The 17,458-nt window shown below is 40.6% G+C and overlaps 1 protein-coding gene and 1 long non-coding RNA gene across 2 annotated transcripts in view; one reads left to right on the forward strand and one right to left on the reverse strand.

The window, feature by feature from the left end:
• Positions 1-17,458, forward strand: part of LOC121711618 (5-hydroxytryptamine receptor 1E) — a 34,591-nt gene that overhangs the window by 1,100 nt on the left and 16,033 nt on the right. The gene's annotated exons all lie outside the window — the stretch shown is intronic.
• On the reverse strand, positions 15,479-16,298 carry LOC121711643. Its single transcript, XR_006032395.1, has 2 exons — positions 15,924-16,298; positions 15,479-15,650 (listed from the first exon to the last, which is right to left on the reverse strand). It is a non-coding gene; the product is annotated as an uncharacterized LOC121711643 (long non-coding RNA).

Consider the following 17,458-nt stretch of genomic DNA (forward strand, 5'->3'; position numbering starts at 1 on the left):
GTGTAGCCTAATCATACTTTTGTTGTAATGTAATCATACTGTTATTTGAAGCCAGAGAGGAGGACAATTTGATTGTATTAGACTAGGTTATTTGATCTGTATTTCAATCTGCCTTTACCACATTGTGTTCCTACGTTCACTTTTTGAACCATATAGTTATACAGCTTATAGTTGGAAATGGATAAAGATCAAATTAAATGTTTCTATCTGATGGGTAGGCCTACTAGACAAGGTCAACTATATCTGTGGCAAAACATGTCAGCAAATTTAACCATTAGGCTGCATCTTCTCAGTTACAGCCCACATTTATCAGCACATTCTTCCAAACATGCCCTCTTTCAAAATGCCTTTTCACACAGAGATCACGATAAATTTGCGGGAAGAGGGGACGTCTTTTTGCCGTATTTTTGTGTCTGAAAGCGAGGTGAAAATCTGCCGGCCTGCTGATCTGTTCACATGATGCGGCATTTTGGGGAGACAGGAGGCAGGATCAGCTATAGTAAATTAAATTGTGACGTACAACAGGGGGCGTGTAGAGTGATAGTCGCGTGGGCCTTTAGATACAGCAGGTGTGTGATTTCAAAAACCATGGCGGGAGAACCGACTGCACTTTGGTCAGCTTGCATTTGCTTTGCTGTTGCTGTTAGAATGTTAAATTCTTGCGATAGATGTCTTCAGACAATAAAACGTAATTTAAAAGTAAAATTGAAGAGAAGAGTTGCCCCTTGCGTTGGCCGTACAATGTACTGTGCATACAAATTATTAATGAAATCATTCAATATTACAACAATAAAAATAGCTTGTGTACTGTCTTAATTGAAACATGCTTCGCGCACAAATTATAGCCTAGGGCAAAGAGAATGGACATCTCACCATAAGGATACATTAGAAGATGATGATTAGTGTAAACTTTGTCACACGAAGTAAGCAGTTCTTTAAAAACGCAACGTTCCATTCAGTCATAAATCATTCAAGCGTAGGCCTAGTGCTCGTCATGAAAAGATAACAGCAGCTTAATGCATTTAAAGCAGTAGGCCTACATGTGAGCCAAAGCCGATATGGCCAGAACTGCTGCTCTGTAAAGGTATTTCTGTGCCACCCAAATTGGCTGAACTAGCCTACTTGCTAAGCAGCCTATTCATCACAGACATCACATGTATCACACGAAAAAGCGTTTTCTCAGCCTTTAAACGATGTTAGTGGTTAGTTGTTGTGGTAAACGGTTCGCGAGAAAAGTAACTTTAATTTAATCCTATTTTTTGCGCCCGTCTCCCTACCCTCCCTTGGTGGAATACTTCGCGAACTTTCCCTCAACACATGACAAACCATATATCAGAATAAACAGCAGACCTTACCGAACATAAAGGTGTAAAGCATTCCCCTGCATAGTTAGCCATTCCAGAGTAATCCGGTTTTAAATTTGCAGCAATGTTTTTATGCATGTCTCCAACTTTGGGTTCCTAATGTGTTTAAATTGTTCAATAAGTGTACACGATTTTATAACAGGCCAAATACAAAATAGAAAATGTAATTTCGAGGAAATTACCAGTGCATGAAAATATAAATATATACTTTATATAATTTTCATGCACTGTAAATAAATGTTACAAATATCGCCTAGATATCTGTAATTACAATCAGAGGATATACATATAGGGCAGACAGACTCTCATGAGTTCATGCTTTGTTTTATCGCTGGATTTTAGGATAGCCTATTATGGCAACTGATTGCATTCCAAGCTACAGTCAACTCTAGCAGGCATTGAATGACTGGAGACTTTGTGAATTTATAGATTGACATAATGTGCTGTCTCTGCTATTGCTGATTTCGATCAGTTAGATTTATTTGCAATCTCTTAATGGTGGGCTGGACATAGCATTGAAATGCCCGCCCAGATTCCCCTTTCCGCCTTGACCCATTCACACTGGTGGCGGAACGAAAAAACTCGGCAAAATGTCTAGGGGGCTTGGTATAGTAAATTTGGCGAGACACTTTGTCCCGCCGTTCCGCCTCGGTCTATGTGAAAGGAACAGTCGTTCCGCGATTCTGGTAGGCCTACATAAAATCGCGGCGATTTTGCCAGTGTGAAAGGAAAAGAGATTATGTTCCGTAGTTACTGAATCCATGGCTGCTTAGTAGAATCTCTGAAATCTTCCCAAATTCAAGACCATCAAGTCTCCAACGCCTCATGGAATGAATCAGGTGACCTCTCTCAACCAATAGCATTTACATCCACAGCAACTGATTTTGATTATCAAATATTCTTATCTTATCAAATAATTAGAGGGCATGAAAATGCACTCTACTGTTATCCGATTTCTTCTTGTTATTTTTCTTCTACGTATTTGTGCGTTTAATTCAGCTTCATCCGTTTGACGTAGAAACTTCGTTCTAACTGTGTTGCGTAGGTCTTACTTAGGTGACTTCAGCTATGTATTTTTCAACTTTGTAACATTTATACTTTTTGAACTATTAATTAAAAACTACTACAAATTTCCCCATAGACTTAACATTGGAGATTATGACATCACAGTAGGGCACTTAGAATCCTATGCCAAGTGTTCCGGCCACCTCCAGCAACTGTCTGTCTCAGGCTTTAAGCATACAATCTGGCTCTATTGACCGATCCCAAGCCCCGCCCCCTTTTACTATGTCACAATGAGGACATCGGAGGACCTCGGTCAACCTCGGTCAATTTTGAATTTTATAGTGTCCATTCTGTAGCCTACAATACGCCGGTTATGTGAATGCTAATGCTTCTTTTGCGAGTAGCCTAAGTAACTAAATAACTAAAGAGCTCAAAAAGGTTCAAATATATGCCTGGGATACTTGTAGAAGTGACATCCGATATCCTGACCGTGTGAAACGTTGACAGACATAGGCCTAACTTTGCATAACTTTGGATAGGCTGCTACTTTTCAGTAAAGAAATCTGAGTGTGTACGAAAATGTTCCCTTTTTTGTGTTCATAACTACATACAAAAACATAACTAAACCTGGTTTCCACTGTTGAAACGACAACATAAGCCTACGCAAAAAATTATACCTACCTTGCAGGAACTGAACTCACACTCATACAATTGGAAGTACGCGCAAATAGGCTACACCTTCAATCACGTATCGCCTTACACACAATAAGAATACTTTCAGCTTTTAGGCATAGGCTACCTTGCCATGTTTAACTTGGGATAGAAGACTGTTCACAGAAATAAGCTAATGAGCATTTTTTCAACAAACGGAATAGACTACTGCGATGCATCATTGATGGCTGAACGAGAGATAGCCAATGTCTTCTAAAGATCAAATCATGTGCCGATTGAAAACCTTGCTGTATAGGCTATGCAGTCTCGAAATCGCCAATATTAGGCCTACTACATTGCCGACATTTAAATTAAGTATAGCATAAGCGGGCACTGATGAAGTCTTGTGCAAGACAAATCACGTCTGCAAACTGCAGATATGTCGTGCGTTGTATGGGTAAACTCGGGTAGATCTAGTGGTTTCTTTTCAATAGCCTACATTTGTGTCATGTTTATTTGAACTCTTCCTTCTAAAGCAGCCATTCAAAATAATAAGTAGGCTATCGGCCTACCGAAGCGAAGCTATCTCTCCACCTCCCCAACATGAGCTGCTTAACAGGCTAGCCACTCTCCCAAGTTGCGTGGGAACTTGGATCTGCAGCACTTGGACCCGTCTTTAATTAATCCTCGAAATATGGTTAGATTTTGTTATGGACACGTCAACACCATATGTTTGCACAGACCTGTTTATTGAATCAGTCACATCTGCAGCAAATAAGGTAAACTACCTGCTTGTGATAACGTGCTAATTGTTTATCCCCAGTTAACATGCATCCCATTAAGATCCGTAACACCAGATTGGTTTGTCCTCAATTTGTGGGGTTCCACCTCGTTGATAACAGCAGACATTGTGAATGTGTCCTTCCGAATACTGAAGGCCTTTCTGGCCTCTGTTTTTTGAATATATCAATATTACTTGACGCCCAGAAATCTAGCATACACTGTTACTCTCTGCTAAATGGTGCTGCGTACCCATGTTGAACACGCGTTCTCGCACACTTTCCTGCAAACTTGTCCGACTTAGCAACAGTAACTATGGGACTGACAATGGGAGGAGGGGCTTGGGATCGGTCAATTAAGACTACAGATCCTGTTTAACTGCTTCCTTTGCCCACAACTGTTTCAAAATAAAAGTCTCCACTACAATAATTCCCTGTTAAATAATTTGACCATTTAAACTATCCAACTATTTAACTTTTCAACTATTCCAACTGTCAGTTATCATCAACTAGGCCTCTAGCCTACTATATTAAACCACCACCTACCTAGCAACCAATTTAGCAACCATTGAAATTAAGCATCTATGTCAGTTTCCATAGCAACCAACATGATTATACTAGCAAACCACTGTAGTAACTCCTTTATTTCTGATAGTAGCTACCATGGACACCCTAGCAACAACCTAGAAACGACTTCAAGTACCCTAGCAACAGCCTAGCAACCACATTCACAGTTAAAACCTAGCAACCAACATTAACTTAGCAACCAGCATAGCAACCACCATAACTACTCTAGCAACAGTCAGTTGTCATCAACTTTGACTCCCGTCAACTGTTTACTCTGCCCACAACTGTTTCAAAGTAAAACTCCTCACTACAATAATTCCATTTTAAATAATTTAACCATTTTAACTATCCAACTATTTAACTGTTCAACCTTTCAAACTGTCAGTTGTCATCAACTATGACTCCCGCCAACTGTTTCCTCTGCCCACAACTTCAACTTCAAAATAAGTCCTGCTTCACGGGTGGGACTTATCTGCCATAAGGATCAATTGAAACGGAAAAAATCCACGAGCCGCCTGGGGTTTCACTCGATTTACATTGAAGTCAATGGGGAAAGATATCTATGGTAGTGAAGCCAAACGAAAAGTTGGTGAAGCAGTCTGATTCACTGTAATTCTCCGTTCCACCGCGGGTGCTAGCTACAATGCTAGATATATTTAGCCTATTTATTTATGGACAACGTAAGGCGGGAGGTGTGTGTTGCTTTTAATTATCGAATGTTCTATCAAACGCATTTTTTATTGATATCGATTACATGTCTATTCCGATACATATCGCTATCGTTTTATCGCCCAGCCCTAATCTCATTACATCTAATAATCATAAAAGACTAGATCTGACGGTGTATCTCTGCCAGCTGATGACTATATATCTCAAATAATTCCATGCATCATGATCAGGCTTCATTGGTACACCTGCCAAAGCCATTTTGCTCACATCCACAGTGATGTATGATGTGGGGTGCTTAGGAGTGCTCTTCCGCAAATGTGTCTCAAGATTGATGACATTCAAGAGCATATTTTTAGACAAGATGCTCGTCATTATTTACGGTCAGCCCTGGTTGTCGCCACAAGAATTGTTTGCCGGCACTGCCGTCGTTTCTTAAATCTTCCATGGCTGGGCCTGTGGGCGGCCTACCCTGAACTCCCTGTTCTCCTCCTTCCTTGAAGAAGAGAGAAGAACACACTTACACTGTAGTTGTTTTGTTTGTTTGTTTTATTTTTGCTTGGAGAGAGATCAATCCTCTGGTCGACGGTTTGAACGGACCTACGTGAGTTCATCCTAATGGCTGTGTCTATGAGAGGGCAGATTCTGGGGGATTACACCTTGTCCTACCTGAGGCTCACCCATGCTAGTTAATATCGTCTTGGCTGGCCTGAGTAATCAAGCTAAATAGTCCAGTCATTTTAAGCCAAAATAGGGGTCAAGGTTGAACAAATTGCAACACAAGAAAACTTAACTGATTTTGAATCCTCAATATGTCCTGAGTAAGGGAAAAAAATCCCCGAAGAATCCCGATAGGGGAAAGTTTCGAAAAAGACCCAAATATACCCTATTCATGCGCCTATACAGTATTCAGTGTTTCCCCTAGAAATTTTTCCAGCAGCGGTGCTATTACTTGGGGGGGGGGGGGGTTGTTGCGCATTTTTTAAAAATTTTTTTTTTATATCATACCTTCGTGTTTCTTTTGTGGACATTTTCAGCTTTCTTTTACATTATTGGTTAAAAATGATAGAAGAAAATTGAAATGGCACAACCCAGAAAAAGATTATTTACAATTTATTTAAATTTGTCTTAATGGCAAAGGCCACACCCAATCTGCGAGCACTTAATTTTTCTGGGCTTTTCAAAGAACATCCCTAAGGCTCTTTGGTAATTGAATTGAATTGTTGGGGGGCCATTAATGCTGACACGCATGCACGTAGCCAGATGCTCTCCTTGTAGTCTATTTCTCAGTCCCAAAACAACAAACCCACGTATAAAAAAGTAAATACTCACTTTTCTTCTACATCACTCCCACAGTTACCATACAACTCACTCACAATTAACTCGAAAAGGACCTAGGCTACTTGATTGAAGTGCGACCGTTCGTCTCACAGTCAAGAGAACGCTGAAGTTATGAGAACACGTCTTTCTGATAAGAGAATGTAGGCTCCTATGTCTAATGCCGCAAACGTAGAAAAGGTCTGTTTGTGATAGCTAAGTGGACAGAATTTAGGCTATACGTATATGCCAACATATGCTCATATTTCCTTTAACTATCAGAAAGTTTAAACAGGCCTAGACTGTGTTCGCCTAACTTTCCCATGCAAACATTACATGTAGCCCTACGCTAACGTTACAAGTCTAGGCTACAATTAACGTTAAGACCATACACCTTGTAGCACATTGGTTTACTCTATTGCATTACTTACGTTTTAATAATTTGTCGTTGAATGTTGATGGAGGCTCATCTTTGGGAAATCAGCTCTCTGGATAAAATTGTCAGCCGGAGCAAGAGTTCTCAGAGTTGACGACACCGGACGTAAATCCAATCAGCAGAAAGAACCGCATCACAACAGTAGGCTAAATCGCAACAAACTTTTTTCCCCCCCATGTTAAATTCATTTCGGTAATCATGAATTGGTTTCTTTTATTTGATGTAGGCTAGGAGAGGAGGATGCATGTTTCACATTAGTGTCAATGTGTCAAAGCAGGCTTTGGATCAGAGGAATTGCTCAAGCTTAACATATGGCATAGGCTACAAGCGAATTCACGGCATACAAACAGCTTCGTGATGAAATATAACTAATATCATTTTTTATTGTCACCAGGCCTATAAGTAGGCTATTTATTGTGTAACCTACAAGTGAACGATGACACCATAGGCCACACTGTGGCGGAGCAAGACCCCATCAGTCGGATAGCTAAACAATGTAACCGTGTTCAGAACGTAGGCTAGCCATATGGGCTGCAGACTTGTCTTTGGGCTTGTAATCACCTGACACATCATGCCGCATATATGTCCTGAATAATGAGAGGCTAAGTGCGGATTTGATGCACTTAACTTACTCAAGACTTTCAGAAAACAATTTCGAGATGACGTTGGCCGTTGTGCTTTTACAGTGTGTTAAGTGAATCTCATGATATTATGTTGCAGCGGCGCTGAAAATCCAGCGGCGGCGCTGCGCCGCTGTTAAATACACTGTAGGGGAAACACTGGAATTTTTCTCACGTGAATAGAGGAAAAAAATTAACCTTCACATATCACCATGAAAATGACTGAGTTGATTACTTACATCAAGACAAACAAAAAATGTATTATAAGTTTTTTTGAAATTGTTTGTTAACATGGGCAAACAGGGCATAATGTAATTACGTATAGTTAATTTGTATATACCACAACGGAGCTAATAGTCCAGGCAAAGGTCTGACCCAAAACTAATTGCAACAGAATTTATTTTCACATTTTTGTATTTCAATTGGTGATCTTTACACCATAGTAAAATACCAGAAAATCCAGTTATAGGCTAAATATGTTAAAATGAGGGTTGTTTTATGCATTATTCTTCAGCAAATACTGACAAAACTGTAATTAGAATGTTGTAGAATACACATTCTAAAGAATATCTGACCCCATCTAACTTAACATGGAATTTGAGAGTGAATTCCTTTGGCTTATTTCAGACTGGTTTGTTGCAAAATTGGTGTCTATTTTTACATTGTGGCCCTTTGAATCAATGGAAATGGTTGTTGAATCTTTAAATAGAGCCAAGTGGGTTTTTGCATGTAAGTATTCCACAATGTGTAATCTGTAAACACATAGTTAGGCATTATTCAGCCTAGGAAAGTGGTTTTGGTGTTTACGGAATCTGATTTAGAGGTCACTGAAACATACAGTATATCACACTAAAGTATCAGTCCATCATTTTGCAAGTCTTATAGTAATTGACCTCTTGCCCAGGGGTTGACTGATATACTGTCTGTCCAATCAGAGGGGCCTGTATGATGCCCCTTTACTTTGCACATTTTTTGTCTAAAACAATAATTGGACAGCACAGTATGTTTATGTTAGTGAATGCAGGAAAATTGTGAAGGCAAAGTTGAAGATGGACATGATCATGTCCTAATTCGACAGAAGGGTGCAGATGGGATAACTGCAGTTAGCCTCCAAGTGACTCTATTGTTGTGACATCTGGCAAAAATGCTATACTAATAAATATAGTTTAAGATTAATAATTAACAATGCATGCCTATGCATGGGTCATGGTTTTACCAAAGTCATAGAACAATCAAAACTATACATATTCTAAAAGTATATGCACTGTACAAGAAATATAGCATCAATCAACTTATGTCCCATCTTCCTCCATACCATGCATAACACATACTCCTCTATTCTGTATAGGCGAATCAAGTGAACAGCTGATACATTTTGGCCTACACTATTAAGGGAAACAAATTAAACACCCTAAACTGTATATTTTCTGAAAGCATATACCCTCCGGAGGAGATATAACACCATTTAAGACATTTCCCATCTTCCTCTATGCCATGCACAATACATTGCCCTCTATTCTGTAAAGGTGAATCTAGTGTAAAGTGGATACATTTTGGCCTATACTGTCCAGGGAAAACAAATGAAACACCATAAACTATATATTTTCTATAAGCATATACCCTCCGGAGGAGATATAACACCATTTAAGACATTTCCCATCTTCCTCTATGCCATGCACAATACATTGCCCTCTATTCTGTAAAGGCGAATCTAGTGTAAAGTGGATACATTTTGGCCTATACTGTCCAGGGAAAACAAATGAAACACCATAAACGATATATTTTCTATAAGCATATACCCTCTAGATGATATATAATACCAGTTAAGACATGTATTATCTTCCTCCATGCCTTGGACAATTTGTTTGTCAAATGTTGCAATTAGTTTTGGGTCACTATACATCAGCTATACATAATTACATTATGCCCTGTTTGCCCATGTTGACAAACAATTTCAAAAAACTTATAATAAATGTTTTGTTTGTCTTGATGTAAGTAATCAACTCAGTAATTTTCATGGTGATATGTGAAGGTTAATTTTCCCCCCCTATTTGCGTGAGAATACTGTATAGGCGCATGAATAGGGTATATTTAGGTCTTTTTCTAAACTTTCCCATATCGAGATTCTTCGGGGCTTTTTTTTCCCTTACTCAGGACATATTGAGGATTCAAAATCAGTTAAGTTTGCTTGTGTTGCAATTTTTTCAACCCTTTCTCCTAAAATGACTGGACTAAAAAATCTATAGTCTCCCAGGCCGGACTCCTTTGGCGCCCCCACAGCAGCAAGGTCTAGACAGATGAAGCGTGGCCTTGCATTCTGTCAATCAACAGCTTGTATATCCCTCCATGGAAAGATACTTTGTATTACAAGGACATTACATGCAGGCTTTGTGAAATAACTGAATAACTGCAAGTGGCAATACCTGGTTTTAATAAAACCATCATCAGATGCCACAGGCAAACATTAATTTGATAGAGACTTTGAAAACAGGATAAACCACTTGATTATATTCGTCACCTAAAAGCAGACAACACTGGTAAAGGAACATGAAGGGGAAGTATCCATTTAATCCTTTGAAGATTATGACAAAATATTGTAGCACACAAATGAATCCACTATTTAAGATGGAGATCATTGTGTCTAACCTGATGTCTTTTCTGAATAAGCTGCTATTCATACAAATGATTTTAAAAAATGACCCCAAATTGGGCCTTTTGTAATTGTCTTTGCCAAAGGGCAACACAACAATATGTTTATGTATTGTTTACTGTTTTGGTCATATTCGTAGCTCCCCTGTAAATCAACACAGAAGCTACCCTAAGATTATAGGTATGGCTCCCAGGGAACAATACTGATAACCTGTATTGAGTTGCATTTTGATGATCTGTGTGGCATATCTGTCGGGGCTTGTACCTTCCCTCTAGTGCCTGCTCTTTAAAGGACAAAGGACAAGGACAGAATTGGTCTGTGTCAGCTTGCCTTGTTTCTGTGGCCGCAATGGATTCCTGGTACTGTTTCAAATAGTTCTGATAAGACTTCCTAAATCTATCACAGAAAGTCTGTTTCATTGTTATTCTGTGCTATACCAAAACAGCTAAAACCTTTTGTCTTCTCCTCCTCCTCCATTTATCAGAGATAAGGTCATTGGGCTTGTTGTTCCAGCAAGACTTTGGGTAGTGAGAGACCAAGACTATAATGATTAAGATGACCCAGTATCTGACGTGTCATGGCAAACAATGCTTACATATACAGTACTCCTTAATCTAATTATGAGGCATTGTTTTAAGTGTTATTTAAATAAACTCCTGGTGTACTTACAAACTTTCCAATGCCTCGTTTTATGAGTAAAGACCCTATTTGTACTATACTGTAGAATTTTAGTACCATTCCGGGCATTATTAGTGGGGTAATTACGAGAAACACCGTTGGTTCCATCGGCATGATAGCGCTCCAATGTTTGGGAGAACATTGGGAAAAAAGGGAAAAAAGCTTCTGGGGGATGTTTAGTTCGAGGTCGTGGTGCAAAGGACCCTACGGTGAAATTACTCCGAACCATCCCTTTACTGTCGTCTGTTGACTGGAAATGTTTTATCATAACACACTGTGGTCTGTGGGTAACTTGGGTCTAAACCACTCGGATCTCAGTGTCCTGCCGGTGGGACGGTTACCTCCCTCCCCCACCTCCCCCCAACATTCTAAGTCAGTTTTGGATTTTGTCAGTTTTGGATTTTGTATTACTTGACAACATGGACTGACTCAAACATTTCTACACATTCATCAGCTAGCTGGCTAACAAATAAGCCAAGCTAAGCAGTAGTAGGAATGGTTCTTCATGGCTTTTTTTAAGTTTTATGGGTGAAAAGGGGCATCATCTGTAGATATTAATTTTTAAAATGATAAAACTCAACTTTATAACTAGAAATGTTATGCCAGAGGAATTACAATAGTGGATGGAAAGCTGCTAGCTTAATGTTGGTGGGGAGATTCCTGGAAAAAAAACATTGAATCACATCTTTGAGTTCATACAAACCCTCGTAACAAAAAACCTTGTGTGTCAAGGCGTTCTTGAGATATAACACTAAAGGTGTTTTTGACCTTGACATTTGACCTTTGACCTCCAACATCAATTCACTTAATCTTTGAGTCCATACAAACACTCACGGGGCAGCCATGGCCCACTGGTTAGCACTCCGAACCTGTAACCGGAGGGTTGCCGGTTCGAGCCCCGACCAGTGGAAACGGCTGTAGTGCCCTTGAGCAAGGCACCTAACCCCTCACTGCTCCCCGAGCGCCGCTGTTGTTGCAGGCAGCTCACTGCGCCGGGATTAGTGTGTGCTTCACCTCACTGTGTGTTCACTGTGTGCTGAGTGTGTTTCACTAATTCATGGATTGGGATAAATGCAGAGACCAAATTTCCCTCACGGGATCAAAAGAGTATATATACTTATACTATATATACTTATACTAAATGTCAGGCATGTATGTCAAGGCATTCTTGAGATATCGCGCTCAGAGTATTCATGGACCTTTGACCTCCAACATCAACTCACTTCATCTTTGAGTCCATACAAACACTTGCACCAGGTTGTATGCATTTGAAGCTGAGACAGTTGATCCACAGGTGACACCTGTGCCAGTGTTCTAATTAGCCCGGGAACTACTCTGGGAGCTTAACGAGCGCAGCTGGCTTTAGGCCATTATGACATCACAGCCATACAAGTCTATGGGGGAAAACTTAGCTTTTTAACATTTTAATCCCCTATTTCTCAAAAAGTATAAACTTTTTAAAACGTCTGAAAAAATAACTCTCTTGCCCCACTCCAGACCTAACCTGACTCCCGCCAGATGAATTTCGTTCCGCCTAGTTCCACTCATCCATCTGGGATCGATCCATTGGAGTGGTGCTTCAGAAGGCTGGGCCTTATCAAAAAATCCTTGCATATGATTGGATAAGCCACTTGTTTGTCATCTATTGACGTGCTACTTCAACCACTCACATCGAAGCCAACCCGTGACGCTGACAACAGTCTCACAGTCGCTTCTACCCTACGTCACATCTATGAAACTCCCGCCCTGTGTCCTGATTGGCTCTTCCATACAATCTGGTGCCGAAATCACTCTCAACGGAACCGATCCCAGATGGATGTGAGTGGAGCTAGGCGGAACGAAATTCATCTGGCAAGAGTCAGGTTACTCCAGTCCAGACCTTAAGAACGGTTATTTCAACATGTCTGTACGTTAAGCAGTTAGAGTCGCATTCATTCTTGAAAAGGTAAAAAGCAAAGGTTATAAGAAGAAGAAGAAGCCAGGAGATTTCAAGATAGTGGATTATTTTTGGAGTTCCAGTTGGAAACTTTGTACTCTATCAGTGGTGATAAATAGACAGTACAACACCTCTGTGCAGCGTTGCATCACTGGTGTGCTAATCAAAGTCTTAAGGACTTAGCGCCACATCCAACACATCCATATGTGCACGATTGTTGTCCAACATGTCCTGCTATCATCTGGTGCTCACGAGAATAGAGTATGGGAAGGCTATGTGACTAGACCACTACTATCATCTGGTGCTCACCAGAGTAGAGTATGGGAAGGCTATGTGCTCACCAGAGTAGAGTATGGGAAGGCTATGTGACTAGACCACTGCTATCATCTGGTGCTCACCAGAGTAGAGTATGGGAAGGCTATGTGACTAGACCACTGCTATCATCTGGTGCTCACCAGAGTAGAGTATGGGAAGGCTATGTGACTAGACCACTGCTATCATCTGGTGCTCACCAGAGTAGAGTATGGGAAGGCTATGTGACTAGACCACTGCTATCATCTGGTGCTCACCAGAATAGAGTATGGGAAGGCTATGTGACTAGACCACTGCTATCATCTGGTGCTCACCAGAGTAGAGTATGGGAAGGCTATGTGACTAGACCACTGCTATCATCTGGTGCTCACCAGAGTAGAGTATGGGAAGGCTATGTGCTCACCAGAGTAGAGTATGGGAAGGCTATGTGACTAGACCACTGCTATCAAGCCGAGTTCCTTTATTTTGATGTGAATCACTTTCCATTCATTTTGGTTTTGACTTGCAGACGTTTTATCTCTATATATTATACAACTTTAGCCCTATTTACTGAATGAACTTTCATATTTCTTGCATGGGAAACTATTCATCCTTTCATTTTATAAGACAGAAAGGGTAGATAACCCTTGCATCAGATCCTCCACAACAATAGCAGAGTAGCCTATACATACAAGAATAAATTCAGAAGTGCAGTAAACATATTTGCATACCCACAGGGTACATTAACCATGGATATATGCATACAGAAATGCTAATGGAGGATGGGTAAGACACTGCTCTCACCCTCTGGACGTCCAGGAGTGACTCTTTTAACCATTTGTGTCAGTTTTTTTTAAAGGAGTGACTATTTTACCCATTTTGTGTGAGTTTTTTTTAAAGGAGTGACTATTTTACCCATTTTGTGTGAGTTTTTAGAAAAGGAAAAGAGTGACTATTTTTACCCATTTTGTGAGTATTTACAAAAGGCAGCAAAAAACAAAGTAATGAAGTGTTCAGATGGAGATCCATTGAAAAGTAAAACGCGACTGTTTAATTTCTGATGCAATCAGAAGATGGAAAAATGGTACTAAAAAGGTTTGCAATATGCCCAACAGCATCTCGGGGTGGGCTGGAGTTGATTTGCATGAGCTATGAACTCCCATTAGATACTGATGCATTTTGAAATAAGACATTTTGTGAAACAGATCTCCAGCACATAACAGAGCTAATGTCTGATGAAGGTGGTAGCTCATTTAGAATCCTTGTCATGAAAAGAAACTGTATCTCTATTCTTTACTCTTCTCAAACTTGTATTGGATTTCTTGTAATAACGCCTTCCAAAGCCATGTATCATTTTACTTACAACAGATTTGGTGCAAAATATCACCCAAAGACACAAAGACATTTCTCCAAAGATCTTCACTACATATTATTGTACACATATGAAATATTTGTATGAGGTAAAACAAAGTCCTTGTATTTCCAGAGGAACTCTCATGTTACACTCCAACCAAAACATAAGAAATCCATTTCAGCATATCAGTTAATAACCAAGATAAAATAATAATTTGAAACAATATTTTAAAACAATAATAAAACAATAATTTGAACAATACTGTGAATTTATCACTAATAGACAAAGGTGGGTCAATTGGGTGAAGACAACTCTGCACATGAATCATGTCTAGTACAAGATATTCTGTCTAGACTCTAACTAATGCGTCCCCTCACTTACTCCTAGATTTATGACCTTGATCTAGCTGTCAATCACTGTCTCTGTTGACAGATCTGCCTGCCTACACACATCCATCAAAGTGCTCTCCTACTCAAGATCACAAATCTGACGTGGAGAGGCCCACTTTTATAGTCATCCTCTTTGTGTTTTATCTTGTGCGGGGAAATTGAAACGCTGGTTTAGTTGGTGCCCTGGTCCACACTACACTACAACTCCAACAGACTTACATAACTTTCAGTCTGCAGGATCTTCTTGCGAGTGCATCTTTGGGAAACACGTTACACTTTTAAGGGAAAATAAAATACATGTTTTCAAACCTTCTTTTCGTATCAACGATCTGGACTTGCCTTATTAGCATTATTAATCATCATTATTGAACCTATATTGTGCGTCATACCATGACAGCCTATAGGCTATGCGTCAACCTTCTCCACTCACTTAAACCACCCGTGTATTTACTTCAGGTATGAACAAGTCAAACCCGGGCAATGTCTGCGTGTATGAAGGCCATGTTTGAAAACTCAAGTTCTTTTGAGATCCGGACTGAATTACCCAAGCAATGTCCGGACGTCATGTCTGAAAATGGCGATAAACACACTTTGTGCTTAAAGTGCCTATGATACTTTGAATTTCACCTCAGTAGGAATCTACAGTCATGTGCCCATGTAACGAATTGACCACAGCAGTGTGTGTGCTGTATATGTCACCAGCCAAGGGCCAGTAGCCTTAAGTACCAACAGATCCCAGTTACACACACCACAACACGAGATTACGTTTTTTTTGTAAAAATACAGATTTATTTATCATGTAATAACACATGGGTCGCCACTCTAGACAGGAGGGTAAAACTTATAGGGGCGGACATGTTCAGGGTTGGCCACTCAAAACCACACGTGTAGTCAATCCCATCTCGGAACCATAAGGCACTTCAAAAGTCATAAGCACGAATCACCACCTATTATAATTTCACAATCCATGGACACAGCACACAGTAATACACACAGTAATGATTTGTGACGTCACGCCCACACACTAAAAAAAAGGCCCTTGCCCACTACAACTCCACCCACTGCCCAGTTACTGCAGCCCACCAGCACATAAGACACAACATTCATAAACACAAAAATGAACAAGAAGAAAATTATTGTCCGTTGGCCGGGATCCTCCAGGCCAAAAGGAAAATAAAAAAACAATAAATCAGTTCCAAGGGGATTGGTATCAGTCTCACCGGGGCCTCTGGGAAATGTAGTCCGCTATCGGATCGGCAGTGAGCCTAGTTCTTGAAGGTGACGTCACGGCGGCACGATGTTCACGTCAGCACGCCAGTGGAGTCGTCAACCACGGAAGCAGAAGCAGCACTGAGTCCCGGCTGAAACTGTTGACAAAACACAGGCCATTAGACCACTCTAGCCAGCAGTGTCAGCGACGCTCACTCGCACAACGATGCAGAGTTGGAATATCACCGTCCCTTTTGATGCACTCCAAGTTAGCGTTGTCACTCGACTGCGGCTCTCCTCCGGATCAGGCTCCATCTCGTCGTCCGGCAGCACCCGCCTGGAATTCCAACATCATCGTGAGCTACATGGACATGTGAAATAACAAAAGAATACAAATAGCTCTTCCCTTTACTGTGGCGATCGTCTAGCGTAGATAGCCCACAGCGGCTCAACGTCCTCGTCGGCAGCCACAGTCAGCAAGCAGCGGTCGGCACAGGCAGCGGTCGGCACAGGCAGCGGTCAGCAAACAGCGGTCAGCAGGCAACAGGCAGCAGGAAGCAGGACTTCGCACTCCACCCCCACAGTCCCGCCGCTCACTGCCTCTTATCCGAGCTACAATCACCACACCAGCCAACCAGCACGGTAGCCAGATGATTGCCCATCAAGGCTGACGGGTGTGGGAAATCGTCTAGAGCACCACACAGGCTTCGGGGCAGGGAAAAGAATCAGTACACAAGCATCCTACCACACAAGCAACACTGTCATTGCTCGTCTAAGAGTCCAAAATGTCCATAACTGCAACAGTCCATATAACAATAATGTCCATAACTGCAACAGTCCCTATAACACTAATGTCCAAAACTGCAACAGTTCATATAACATTGGTCTCCATATCATAATCAGTCCCCACACAACACATACACATCCTCCCCGCCCACGACATATACAGGATGCCACTGAGCTGCAGAATGCTGTGCACTTGGTTGACTAATTAAAAAGATGCATGGATTTGCAGAAAATGTTGGGTTTTTCTCTAGAGTTATTAAAACATTTTATTTAGAGGTATGAAAGTGTCCAATAACACACAGTTTGAGACGGTATTGTGCTCCACATGAGGGTGCTTTATTACTTCTGGATCAAACGGCTTCTAATATCATTGAGTATTAATACCTTCTACCAAATATGCGTTTTAATCTTTTATAAGAAGCTTTGATTTCCCTCTCTCTCTCTCTGAATTTCGCCTGCATTTGTTGTTCATACATAAATATTATCAGACATCTGTAGTATTTGCTTGCTTGACTGGTCATGTAAACATGCATTTTTGGACATAGTGCATTTGGAGTCCTATTTGAGTTGGATTTGGATAAATATTTGCTGCAGTGAAGAGAGTTGCAGTTCTGCATGGAACAACACACATCAGTGGTAAGGGGTTGTGCAGTGCAATAACACAGAATCCTTTCATTTCTCTTAGTCTTCAGCCTTTTATTTGACAATCACTCAGTTATTCCTGGATCCATTCGAAAAAAGGTATTTAATATGGTCTCAC

Source organism: Alosa sapidissima, chromosome 6 (assembly GCF_018492685.1).
Source record: "Alosa sapidissima isolate fAloSap1 chromosome 6, fAloSap1.pri, whole genome shotgun sequence".
Taxonomy (NCBI): Eukaryota; Metazoa; Chordata; class Actinopteri; order Clupeiformes; family Clupeidae; genus Alosa; species Alosa sapidissima.